Source organism: Hypomesus nipponensis, chromosome 18 (assembly GCF_054491055.1).
Source record: "Hypomesus nipponensis isolate SF chromosome 18, ASM5449105v1, whole genome shotgun sequence".
Lineage (NCBI taxonomy): Eukaryota > Metazoa > Chordata > Actinopteri > Osmeriformes > Osmeridae > Hypomesus > Hypomesus nipponensis.
Window position 1 is genome coordinate 16,179,464 of NC_140378.1, and position 11,324 is coordinate 16,190,787.

Below are 11,324 nucleotides of genomic sequence, written 5' to 3' on the forward strand. Positions count from 1 at the left end.
TGTAGTAAAAGAGGAATAAAGGAGATTAAGGTAGTAACATGTCCGGCCAATCATAACATAGGCAGTTTACTGCCATTTTGCATAATTAAATGCTTTGCACTTAACACCTAAAGCATACTAATTCGGAACCATCTACTCCGGAAACTACCAGAACATGAACCACGTAGCAAGAGTGTGTGTGTGTGTGTTAGCAGTGTGAACAGTCTCTTTCTCGCTCAGACACACACACACGCAAACACACATTTTTCCCCATTAATGTTGACGGTAGTCGTGTCGAAAGGTCAAGGCGTGGACCAGAGTGAAAAGGTCAAGCATCATTACTAGACAACTAAATAAACAGCCGCTCCCAATCCCCTCGGCAGCTGTTCACCATGACGGAGTCTCAGGCTCCTCTGATTCTGTCTGATCTGTCTTTATCTCCCTTTCCCCTGTCTACGGTTCAGACAAACACACACACACACACACACGTCACATTAGGACTGTCATATCCTGCCTTGATCCTGATCTTCCACTGCCAGCTTCTTTATTGCTCTTTGCTTACAGAATCCCAGGGCGGCAGAGAGGGCTGCTTTAAAGCACATTAATATTAATTGCGACACTAGCCGGAGCGCTAGCAGGGACCAGCAGCCCTGTGCTGTGTTTGAGGGATCCCTCTGTGGCAAGCAGCCTTTTGTTAGCGAGGCAGACAGGGAGACTGCAGCAGGGGGAGAGACATGTTAAGCGACTCCCATTTCATCTCTGGATCAATAGTTTTGTGTTGATAAAAAAAAAAAAAAAAAAAAACTGCCGTTCTGTCTCTGTAGGAATTCCTGTTTGTGAACGATTGTTGGGTGTAGCTACATTTGTGTGTGTGTGTGTTTGGAAGGGGAGGGGGGGCAGGGCGGCTGAGGAGCTGATGCAACAAAAGAGATTAATTATCAAGTTAGTAACTACATCTGCACCAACACAAACGTTTTTACATTCAAATAATCGGTACACTTTCCTGGCTGACTTATCTTTCTACTGTAGCGCCTCACGGCTATGTTTGCCTTTCATGAGCTCAAACTGAATTCAATGGGGTTTGCAACAAAGCAGACCTAATGAACACGTAACCTAACTCATTTTCTGTCTGTGGCATGGATCTCCCTTTTCTCTGTTGTAGTGTGAAATAGGAATGTGGTTTCAGCCCGGCATCAGAAGCAATCTCAACCTCTTAGCCCTCGCGCTCCTTCGGGGACAGCACAGGGCTGCAGGCATCAAAACACATGACAGCTATATCTCCTTCTTTGCCCCCTTTTCTCTCTCATTCCCTTTTTCATCCTCCGTATTGAGGGACCTGACAGCATATTTAACACTGTTTTTTTCCCCGAACGCCCCCCCCCCCCACTCCTTGGGACGATTCCCCCTCAGACTCATCAATGCCCCATTACCAAGTCAAATCAGGTGGTGCTGCAGAGATTTGCTGAAAGCTACACTCCACACACACACGCACACACAGTCACACCGCCCACGGAGGATTCATTCAAATAGCCAGGAGGTTTTCCACTAAAGGCTCCACAGGACAGTTAAAAGGGCGTTAGGTGAGGAGAGAGGGGAGCAAAATCACTGCTGGACAAACATTAGTGAGTGCTCTACTGGAGAGAGAGGATGATGCTGGACCCACTACTTTAACTGGCCGGGCAGACTCACAACTCCCATGCCCACTGGTTACACAACACCTTTTTTTTTTATTTCAAGAGTCGCAAGACAATCTTCATCCAGACCTGTCAATTCCTGCACCCCCTCAGCTACGACCCCCCTGCACCCACCTCCCCACGAAACCCCGCCTCCACAACCGAATTCCCAGAGAAGGTCACGTGTACCTACTCGCTTTCACCATCTCTAATGGCGAGAAGCCGGTCGGCGTTGTGAGGTGAAGGAGCTCTCGAGGTGTGAGAGTAAAGTGAGACAAAGACAAAAGACGTGTTCCTTTCATTCCCCCCCCCGGCGCTGTGGTGGCAGCGAGTCCCTCAGCAGCTGCATAGGCCAGACAACAGGCCTCGGGGGGAGGGGGGGGGGAGAGACGGCACTCTGCATTGTTTTCTTACAGGTTTTTCTCCCAGTCTGCTGTTGATTAGGAGGAGACGACGGAGGAGTAGAAGCTGAACACAAAGAGAGAGAGAGAGAGAGAGAGAGAGAGAGAGAGAGAGAGAGAGAGAGAGAGAGAGAGAAAGAGACGGAGAGAGAGACGGAGAGAGACGGAGAGAGAGAGACGGAGAGAAAGAGAGACGGAGAGAGAGAGAGACGGAGAGAGAGAGAGAGAGAACAAAAATCCAGAGAATAAATGGAGGAGAGCAGGAGTAGGACAGAGAGAAAGAGACCTATCCAGGTGTTTGTAAGCAGCAACGGTCTCAGGCTGGCAGAATGAGTGGGCGACAGCCTGGAGTGAAAAGTAAAACGCCAGCTGTCCAGAGAATGATTGGGCTTTCATTACAGTGCAGTACAGAGAGACGAGAGGCAAGCACAGTCGGATGGGTGCTACCTCACCAAGCATCAGACAGTCCATTTTATGTTTACAGATACAGATCAGGACTGACAAAGGCTAAACAAAGACCGCCTGAGAAAAAACTGGAAGAATAGACAAGAACCTCAAGAGCACTGGCAGATCCCCTGAGGTGGCATCCAAGGGTACAGGAAAATATACATAAGAACTCCAAAACAAACAGAAAAAAGCCAGTGAGAAACTAGTAATGACATATCTCCACTCGATAGTTTTGAGTTTGAATAGAGGAATTACCTTGACTGAGCCGTTTGAAAGCCTGCAGCCTGTTTTGGACAGAAGAGGAGAGGGGGGGGGGGGGGGGGGGTCAGGAGGCCGCACGTCAGTAAGTTAGACTAAGTGACAGGGATTCAACAGTGAGTTGATTGGCCCCATTTATGAGAGCAAAGAAAACGTATCAGAAGGTAGAATTGTCGTGGGAGCGGGAGACAGGGGAGAACACGACGAAAAGAGCGCCTCCTCTTCTTCCTCTACAGGACTGTCGCTCCCTCCAGGCACCTGGAATACTTTGCACAACAAAGGCCAGAGCGCACAGAGGACGGCCTCTCACGGATCCACTGACAAAGAGGAGGCACAATAGGACACGTTCACAGGTAAATAGTCAGGAGAGCTGCCAGGAAAGATGCAGCCAGTTCAGGTTTCACACTCCCTTTCTCTCTCTCTCGCACGCACACACACACACACACACAGTACTGCCACACAACACTAAAAGGACCCTCACCTTGTAACCATGGAAAATGGCTCAATTCTAAGGAACAAAAACATGACCTGACTTCCATTAATCCCTGTAAATAACGACAGAAGGCTTTTGAGGAAGGCGTCGGGTGACAGGCCACGGATTTGAAAGGCAACACTTAAGGACAACAAAGAGAGACAACTTCAGTGTCATCAGAAAACACTGTCGCTGATCTGAGAAATCAATGAGGGGACATCTATGCTTCTCTCTCCCTTGTATTCTCTCTTGACTCCCCCAACCATGCCCCCCCCCCTCCCAAACACAACACAAAATGTATAATAAAAATATACATGAGTGTTGATAACCATCACAGGGGCGGGCCATCTCTTCAACTTTGACACCACCAGGCAAATCAGCTTCTCTTTCTCCATCGATGGAATGGGTTTGCGGGGGGGTAACAAAAGAGGGGGGGAAACTACCTCAGGAAAGCAACTCGGAGCAGAGACAAGAGAGTGAGAGTAGGAGAGAGGGTTGGGGGATAAGAGTTGGAGGCCCTGTGTGTGGTGGTGGAGGGGTGGAGGTGTTGGTGGGGGTGTCGTGCCTCGCAGTGCCTAGCGTGTGTCGAGCGTGTGTCGAGCGTGTGTCGAGCGTGTGTCTAGCGTGTGTCTAGCGTGTGTCTAGCGTGTGTCTAGCGTGTGTCTAGCGTGTGTCTAGCGCGTGTCTAGCACGTGTCTAGCGCATGTCTAGCGCGTGTCTAGCGTGAGTCTAGCGTGAGTCTAGCGTGTGTCTAGCGTGTGTCTAGCGTGTGTCTAGCTTGTGTCTAGCGTGTGTCTAGCGCGTGTCTAGCGTGTGTCTTCGTGTGGGGGCCGCTTCGTGTGGGGGGCGCTTCGTGTCGGGGCCGCTTCGTGTCGGGGCTGCCCAGCGTCAAAAAGGATGTGGAGGCTTGATTACCTTTTATTTGCAGAGTTAACACCGCCTCCGTCTCTTCATTAACCAGAGATCCAGGCGATTTACGGCGCTGCGGCAAACATCCATTTCAATAATTACACCTAAACTGTTAGCGTGAACACAACAAAGCAGTTTCATCTTCCCCTTCAAACCTGCCCACCTCCAATCCTACACCCTCCACCCCTTGCCCCATCTCTGTCCATAGATTTGGGTCTTCCTGAGAAGTGTCATGGGCATTGTAGGCCTGTCACACTTTGCACTCAGAACAGATGACTGAGGAGAATCAGCACCCACAGCGCAAGTAAAACCATTGACATGGTAGCACACTACCAAGTTAGTCCAACCCTTCTGCAGAGCCACTGCATGAAACCCATTCTTGAGCACCATCAATTAATATGTTGTTCAACAGAGCAATATTGGTTTCCATCAGCTTAGGGGCTAATAATTTCAATGAGGACTGATTACTGGACTCCCTGTAAGGCCTAGTACTGCATGCCAAAAGAACAATAACAACCTTGTTAAGCCAACCCTATTCCCTGCTGTACAATATGGCAATTTGCCCTTAGAAATATGATTCACTTTTAAAAATGGATTCAAACAGCCTGAATATTTGAGACAGACGTGAACAATGGTCTGACACAATAGACCTAATTGTGATGGCTACAAGATCCCTAACGCTTCAGATCCACCACTGGAACACTTCCATTTGAATAAAATCAATAATTGTGTTGACTTGAACTGCATTGCCTCCCTGTCTCCTCATCTCACTTGCTAATGTTTCTTTCATGAGCCAGCCGGGCGCTGGTGACATTATAGATACAGCACTTTGCCAAATCCCCAAAGGATCCCTCCAAACGGTTGGCGTAAAACACAATTAGTCCAGCCCATGTGGCTGCTTGAGGAGAGCAGGCCTCCCTGCTTCCCCTTATAGGTACCCCGAAACCTTTTCTTTTCATCAACGGTTCAATCTCACAACAGCCACTACACGAGTTCTCACAGGCCAGCCTGGCCTTTAGAAGGCTTTGATAGAGTTATCCTTTCTGAAATGAGTCTACGTAAATACATCGACTCGGCCTGGGCCAATAGCCTGATCAATATCTGCTTCATGGTGATTAATAGCTGATATTAGATGATGAGAAGTGTTTATGTGAGGGGGAGTTTCTTCCTCAATTAAACCATCAACCCTATCGATCGCTTCGAGCCCCTCGTTTGACTAGCTGTATTTGTTAATGGGATGACAAAATGGGAAAGCGGGCCTGGCCTGGCCGCAGCCAGACGTGTTGTTGACTGGAGGTGAGCTGAGATATGCAGGGTGTTAGCCATCATCCACCGCTGCTCTGTCATAGCCAACAAGCTCTTCCCATCCCCAGACATGCAGACACCTTTTACTGAACAGAAGCAAACAATAACAGCTTGAGGCAACAGATTTATTACAAATTGATCCATTAGATAGCACTGCTGTGCTCTATTCTCCCCCTCTCTCCATTCTCCCTCTCCATTTTCCCCCTCCCCCCCCCCTCCTTACCCCCTTCCCCCCCCCTCCCTCCCCGACACAGCTGCAGCCATGTGTTAAACTGGCAGTGCTTCGGTGACAAACATCCGCCTGATCCACACACACACACACCTCATCCTTTCGCCTCCGCCCACCGCAGAGCCGAGGCAGAGCGAACAAGATGTCCCTCTCAGAGCGAGTCGACCCCCGCGGCTCAGCCCCCGAGCCAGCGTGGCCGGAGAGAGGGGCCGGCCTCCACCCTGACAAGGGCGAGCAAGGACAGAGACACAGGGAGTGTCGGGCGCTCGGCGGCGATAAGGTCAATTTATGAGCGCCAGTTGATAAGGGAGTCCAACTCCGTGCGGGTCATTTCCTCATGACCGGTATGTAGCCGAGCGGGCTGGGCGCTCATGTGTTCCCCCGTTAACGCATCCGTCACTGTCGTCCTCGCTCTGCGGCACCACGGCCCCTGTGCTGCAGGCACGCACACATACACACTCACACAGTCACACTCACACAGTCACACACACACACAATCGCCCACACAGCTCTGTACTGACTGCTTTATGACCAAATCCAGAAAGACACTTCCATATCAGCATGAAAGGGCCTGGTGTTTAGACTTCCTTCTGTGATACAATAGCCTCAGCCACACATGACAGCCCTTAGCCAAAGCACAGGCCTATTAAAAAGAAGACGCTTACAGACGAGCTACAGTTCTCCAGCATGATGGAATCTAATGAGAAAATGAGTGAAATGATAGCTCCTTATGCATGGACGAACCGCAAAGGAGAAATGTAGCCTAGTCTGATTGTTTGCCAGATTGCTATGTGTCGCTGGCATCTTTCTTATTGATCCCTCTCTCTCTCTCTATGAAACAAATCAATTAAGTACACCGCATCATTCAGCAGCTGCTCCCAGCACGTACGCCCACACAGGCTCCCTAATAATTACTGATTAGCTATTGATTATTATTCACCTTTAATTAGGTGTCGGGAAACTGTCGGGCCAAGGCTTTACACCTATCTGTCATTTTAGGTCTTTCGCGACAACAAGATGAATTGGACGTAAGGAAGGTGGAGGGGAAGAGGGCATTTACACTGCTGTGTATCGACACCACTAAACCAATGTTTATTTCGCCTGCCCTGTGTCGATACATCAGAGAGGAAAACCCCCTCCCCCTCGAATGTCTTGAAAGGCTTTACCATCATGCAGCAAAAAGGCACAACAGATGCGTCTTCCACAGAGCATTACCTGAGGTGTAGTTCTGCAGGCAGCCACGGAGCTCTGATAGGCTACCCAACTGTTCGGATCCTGTTGTACCGTCATCTGTATTCACTCCTACAATTCCCCTCACTTCATCAACAGTTGACAGATTCTAGAAAGACAGCAGACTGCAAAATAGACCGTTGGCTTGTGTCAATAATACTGTGTGTGTGTGTGTGCTTGGCTTGTGTTGACAGAACCGTGTGAGCGTGGTCTATATGTTTGGCTTCTGTGCACAGCACTGTGTGCTTGTGGAGTAGGTGTGTTCAAACGGCCGTGTGCGGTTGTGGCAAAGGGAGTCTTAAAGCCGCTGTAATATTGCAGGAGTGTCTGCATTACAAGCCTCTCCAGGCAGCAGCAGCAGCAGCAGCGGGGGGGAGGGGGGGGGTGGGGGGGGTGGGGTGCTCTTTGTAAAACACTGGTGTGCATTGTGTGCGTTTCTGCACCACTAGCGCCATGCCGTGTCATTACATGAGGCAATCTCTTACCTAATCAGCACTGACACACACAGCGGCTCCACACACAGCGCTCCCCCGCTCTGCCCAGGGGGGCTGCCGCTGACACACACCATTTCATTTGCCTCTTCCACCGAGAGGGCCAACGGACAGATCTCAGACTAACGGACGTTTTGTTTAATGCAGCCGAGCCGCATCGCGCGCACCCAGGTTACTCGACTGCCTTTCTTACGTTTCACGTGAGGAATTCTCTCCGCTCGGGTCCCTCCCTTCGCTCAGGCCTCGCACACGTCACTGTCACTATGCTCATCGGGAATCGCCAGGGGCAACGAGTTGTACTGCTTACAAGCCATCACTCAGAGACGACGCTGGAATGAAGCAATAGGCTCAAGACTTCAGTTACACTCACTGTTGGATCAACAAAAACGCTGCGGGAGGGAGGAATAGGCTGCTGTCTATTTCCTCACATCTGAATCACATAACAAGCCCAACGCTGGGCTACATTTGTGCTGACAAAACATGGATAATCAAGTGAGATTGGTCTCCTGCAAAACAATACGTGTCAAACGTGACCACAGATCACAAGGGGATCTTCAATCACATGGCTTTCTTATTTCCGAGGGATCCGATTCCGGCGTCCTGACACCTGCGTGTTGCAAGACCCTCTGGGTTAGTAAACATATACAGCCATTAGTGATACCATCGCCCCGCACCAGCTGCATGCCAACAGAACAGCCTCGACCAGCCCCTTATCAAACGAGATAGGATGCAGCTGCAAGCCTCGTCTTGCATCTCCTGTTATGAGAGGTGAGGGGAAGCTGTCAGGGAACACAAGACACATCCACCATCTCACCTCAGACAGGGAGAATTCATTGAGCTTGTCTCCTTTCTGCTAGTGTGCTTGCCCTGCGTGTGTCAGCCCAATATCTTAAAACAACACATGCAAGGCTCAGCTACAGCCAATTACCCTGCTTTTGGCACGCGCAACTGAAAAACATCTTTGGAGAACAATGCGGGAGCAGGCTTGTTGTGCCTGCTGTCAGTAAGTGCTGACAGATTGTTACTTTTAATGAATATACGACACTTCAAGGACCCATCAAGAGGTCTTTGAGAGAACGTTGTTCCCTTGTCCAGAGCATTAATTTCCTCTGTAACCAGATTCACTGAAATGGATTTCAAACACGTGCCGGAAGGGGAAAACAAATAAAATCATTCAGACCGAAACTCTCTCCGACATGTCTAGTGCTGCCTTTCATACTGGCGTTACAAAGCCTCACAAGAACTTGCAGAAAGAACAAGTGTGTGTGGCAGATTTCACTGTTTATAAATAAGCCACATCTGAAATCACCTGCCTTGTCTAGCAAGAGACGCTCTGATCTATGACCCTCTAACAACTAGGACCAACTGACTTTCATGGCGCCGTCATGTTTCACTGGTAAAATAGCTGACATTTAAGATCCGTAAAATCTCACAACAAAAAAACGTCCGGGCCCAGCCCTTCCGGTTACATCTCCCCTGACTAAAACAACAACCATCTTAAAAGGGTGAAGAAGGCTTCTTTCAATAGAAAACCGCCCAGTGGATATCATCTCATTCACTGTAACAAAACAACTCACTGGAGCCTTCGACTGGGCCCAGGCATTATAGTGTTGGAATCTTTGATGATAACGTGTGCAGCTGAAGGTAAGATTCTCTGTGGAGGGGAATCTAGGTGAAAAAAAGCAAGAGCTGACATTCCAGCTCAGCATGAAATCATTGAATTCTCAATCCTGCATATTGACGAATCAGCCACCAAAGAGGAGCTAGCACAGCACAGTGAACAGGCAGGAGCTCATCCGGGATGGGCCCTCAGCTTGTCTGACACTTCAGAGCGGCAGGCAATGTCTTCCACTTGCCACACATCACTCCCCGGCAATTCTTGTCGCTCAAATCAATCCTTAAGCAATTTCTCACCACCCCCCCTCGGGTAAATCTCGAGCCTTCTCCATTTCAGAGAACCTCAAACACTCGTCAGATGATTCTTATTCCGTCAGAATCAAACCCCAGACATTGGCAAGACGCATCATTCTCAAAACCTACTGCGCTGCATCATCAGAGGCCTGTTTGATCGTTAAAAGGGAAATCAATGTATTGTAATGGAACGTTGGGCAGGAAGTTGTCTTGAGCAACAATTATCAAATTGACACAGTTATTCAAGTGTTCAAGCTATCTAGATCAACCTCACTACAGAATACAGATTGAGTAATTTGGTGTCAGAATACATGCCAAAATGCCATTAGATTCCCTCATGGTGCAATGACCTGAAAACAGAAGATTGATAGACTAATTCTGTCTAAGCTTAAATCAACACTGGATATTTGGGCAGGGTCTCGGTACCACCAATCATTATTAATTATTTCAAATGAAAAAACTACCACAGACAAAAAAGCAGTTTATCAAAGATATCTCCAGACAGGTAGTTGTACAGGTTTCTATCATTTTTGTAGAACTACCTCCTACCTGAATACTTCTTCCCTCCTAGCAACATCACAAGACAAACACAACAAAGCATGATAGGCATGCTGCTGCTAGTCATGAACATTTAAATCTGACATGATGGATAGCTGTAAGACGAGCTCAATCAGAACATCACATCAGACAATGTGGGATTACGCTGGCAACTGCATACGTGAAACATTTTCAAACTAGAAACGCTGGATACTATGTAGCACTAGATCAAATTGCTAACAGCAAACAATGTGTCTAGAAGCAATCTAGCTGCTAACGTTAGCAAGTTAGCTGATGCGTCTAGCATGCTAGCTAAAACTAGTACTAATCAACCAACGTTAGTGTTGCTGATTGTGACAAACCAGCCAAGGCACTAGCTACACCCCGTCAGAACACCTTGGTTCAAATGTAGCCACGTTATCTAGACCAGAAGTTTTTTCCCTCAAAACAATGTAGCAAGATCACTTCAACCGTAGCTTGCTACCCATCTAGCTAGCACAGCTAAGGACTAACGCTAGCATTGCTGCCACCGCACTGTTAGCTAGCTGCTAGTCACCCGCCCCTATCCACGCTAGCTAGCTAATGCTAACTACATTGGCTAATTCGTTGTCATCAACAGCAAGAAAGTGACACATCCAGCTAATTCATAAGACTAGCTACCTATGATAGCATCGCTAACACTAGCTATATTTTATTTGTCAACATTTTAGCTAGCACTAGTTACATGATGTACACAACATTACAGCATTGCTAGTTAGCTTGCAACACTTACCTTAAAAATCTTGTTCTACAACATCTGTGATTTGTTTGAGATATGAGGACTGCAACAACAAACAATAGCACACACGGGTAGCAAAGCCAAGCACCGCAACCACTGGGGGAGTAGTCAGATGCAAGCCACTTGACTTCACTTGTGTGGCTTTTTTACTTGAAATTCGCAACTGACCACGTTTGCTAATGCTGTCATAAATGATGGAGCACTGAGTAAAGAGGGAGTAATCTGTGTCAGGATGTTTTTCCTTCAGGTATAAAGAGGCACAGACAAGTGAGAGGAACTCAGCATGACAGCTCTCGCCTTCTTCATCTTTGATGAAGGTATAGGCTTTCTCTTTCTACTGGTAAACTACTGTCATCTACCGAGCAAAATATGTACATTCTAGCAGCAACGTTGTCTTCAAACAATCTAGTGTCTACCGCCACCTAGTGGTAGTAATGTTTACTCCGGCGTCTGGCATGCACTTTCTTTTTAATCTCTTACGCAAAATGTTGACAAACTGTCTCGGTATGCCTTTTTTGTATATTGACTTGTAGCGTTGTCTTTTTTTCCTAAGCAGAATGAAAGTTAACTGCAAAGCTTTTGTGGTCAACTTCTTACAATAGGTCCACCCTCTCCATTAGCGAAACTAAGACTAAACTAACAAAATGTGAAGGACAGACGTTACCACCAGGTGGCAGGTGACTCAAGGAAATACATAGTCTGCC

The 11,324-nt window shown here is 48.0% G+C and overlaps 1 protein-coding gene across 3 annotated transcripts in view; it reads right to left on the reverse strand.

Annotated features, from left to right (window-relative positions):
• The window catches only part of rerea (arginine-glutamic acid dipeptide (RE) repeats a), a 113,250-nt gene extending 102,303 nt beyond the window's left edge, over window positions 1-10,947 (reverse strand). For 2 of the 3 annotated variants that reach the window (XM_084679976.1, XM_084679973.1), the window contains exons 1-2: window positions 10,615-10,947; window positions 6,889-7,028 (exon numbers count right to left, since the gene is read on the reverse strand). The gene's annotated coding sequence lies outside the window, so the exon portion shown is untranslated. The remainder of the gene's footprint in view (window positions 1-6,888; window positions 7,029-10,614) is intronic. The other variant, XM_084679974.1, reaches the window with a different exon arrangement.
• Between the last annotated feature and the right edge of the window lie 377 nt (window positions 10,948-11,324).